The 2,166-nt window shown below is 47.8% G+C and overlaps 1 non-coding gene across 1 annotated transcript; it reads right to left on the reverse strand.

Annotated features, from left to right (window-relative positions):
* Positions 1-347: 347 nt before the first annotated feature.
* Positions 348-454, reverse strand: LOC138514800 (U6 spliceosomal RNA). Its single transcript, XR_011281949.1, has one exon. It is a non-coding gene; the product is annotated as a U6 spliceosomal RNA (small nuclear RNA).
* Positions 455-2,166: the final 1,712 nt, after the last annotated feature.

Here is a 2,166-nt window from a genome sequence, read left to right on the forward strand (position 1 = left end):
AGGCCCGGATTTGAAAAAGGCGCCAATGAAACGCCGAAACACGTGTCATCCATATGGGCAGAACATATATCAAATAAATTAAGAAAATATACTTGAAGAAACTTGACTACGTACTTTTATTCATTTACATCAGAAATTTGGCGCAAAGAGGTGTAGGCACAAAAAAACTACTGCTTACTATATAGAAATTAGCACCCAGCAGAGGAGAAGGCATCCGCTCATTAGTGCAGCATAGAGAGATAAAGAGAAACGAGAAGGACTTCGGGCCAGCAAGAACAAGACGAGCACGGGAGCGGGGGCAACTTTTATTCTGCCAATAAAAGGTATTTCTGTCCTGGCGCGTGTCTAAAAACATGGAACGCTTCACCAATTTGCGTGTCATCCTTCCGCAGGGGCCATGCTAATCTTCTCTGTATTGTTCCAAGTTTAGTGTATGTGCCGCCGAAGCGAGCGCAACTTGGGGGCGAACTAGCCAGTATATAAAACCCACCGCATCGACTGCCCTTAGACCTAGGTTGACTTATTATGCTCTACCCTTGGCAGGAAACTATTTGTTTCTGGGGCCGGTGTGAGACCAAGAGGCAAAGACCAATGATCCGAGCTTCCTCACTGCTGGTTTGGCCCAAAAGGAAAGGTTCCGTGTGCTTGACTATTGCAATGTAGGAAGAAAGGGTCATGGTCCAGGCTGCATGCAAAGTAACACCAGCCGTCATAATGCATGGGTGCTCTGTGCCTGGACGCATCCCAACAGTCCCACGAGCCAGAGAAAAGACAGAGTGCCTGTGATTGTTTGCTTGGGGGGCTGTGTTGAGTTCCAGGATAGGGCAAGGTGAGGCAGCTGCCTAGTGCGCTGATGCCCGGGAGCTCCGGATTGCTGCCCCTTCAAGCAAGAGATGCATTTTCAAACCGATGTAAGTTTCTTTTTGGCTGCCGGCTTCAGTGATGGTGACTTTAAAGTCCCGCCGGGTCTGCTTTCCTTTGGTAGGGCCAGGAAGCCTCTTACAACAGCTATTGGCTGCCTGTCGCCTGCTTTTATCAACTGCGTCAGGATGGGAGCCTTGCGCGTTACAGAATCAGGACAGCAGGCATTGCAGTTGCTCCTGCTTCAGAAAGGCACCTTGAAGAACAGCACTAGGAGCTAAAGGAGGGCACCAAAGGTAAGGGGGCCAGTGGTGCAAAGGATAAGGCGTCTGACTAGGAATACGAAGATCGTAGGTTCTACCCCCATCTGGCTGCAATAGACTTTTGATTTTATGTGGGGCAGGCCCGGTTGTACATCAAGGAAACACCAGGCACCATCTTAAAGCACCACCAGTAGGGGTCCTTTCCAGACCGCCCCAACAAGTAGCAGATGATTTCTATGTATGTGTGCCGCAGAATAATGGCCGAAATAGTAGCAGGAGCCTAAAACTTGTCAATTAACTACGAGGCTTCATTGTACAGCGTGGGGGGGCCAAGATGAAAAACAGCTGGACTCCTTGCTAGTGTACGCTCACATTGTCAATCATTCGTGAGGAGATAATAGAGGCTTGTCACCAGTAAAGTTCACATTTACACACCTGCATTGGTGGAGGGGCTTCCATCCATCCATCGGAGAACACATTGTGAGGCCCCTGAGTCTTGCACATGGAAGGAGGAACCCGAGAGGTCCATGGACATGCCCCGACGCTCCTCCACTCATTCAAAGGCAGATAATCACCCTTGTGTTGTCCAGACGGCAACCGCACATGACGCATATGATGCGTATTGTAACACCACTGCCAGCACTTCCTATTCCGGACGTTGCGTGTAAAGTTCGGCCTTCTGATTCCAGCCTCCATACACATTGCTTCCGGATCTGCCAATTGGTCACATGTCTCTCCAGCATCATAGGTTCTTTTCTCTGATCTTCCTTCGAACTTCGTGTCGGGGGTCGTGCTGAACATGACGGTGAGTTTATTTTTAAAACATAAGCGTTTAACTGATATTTCGATCGGCGCCATTTTACTTAATGCCAATATTAAAATGTTCAATTGTAAAGAATACCTCTGGTGAAGTTAAAAAATTCGAAAATGACACTTACAGGTTATATTAATTATCCATTATCCCTGGATGCTTTTCTAAAGCTTTTAACCACTTTAGAGCCTCGTTAGGGTCAGTAGTGCCTTTCTCACCTTCAGGTTAATT

This window comes from Ambystoma mexicanum, chromosome 12, assembly GCF_040938575.1.
Source record: "Ambystoma mexicanum isolate Mex_15411 chromosome 12, UKY_AmexF1_1, whole genome shotgun sequence".
Classification (NCBI taxonomy): domain Eukaryota; kingdom Metazoa; phylum Chordata; class Amphibia; order Caudata; family Ambystomatidae; genus Ambystoma; species Ambystoma mexicanum.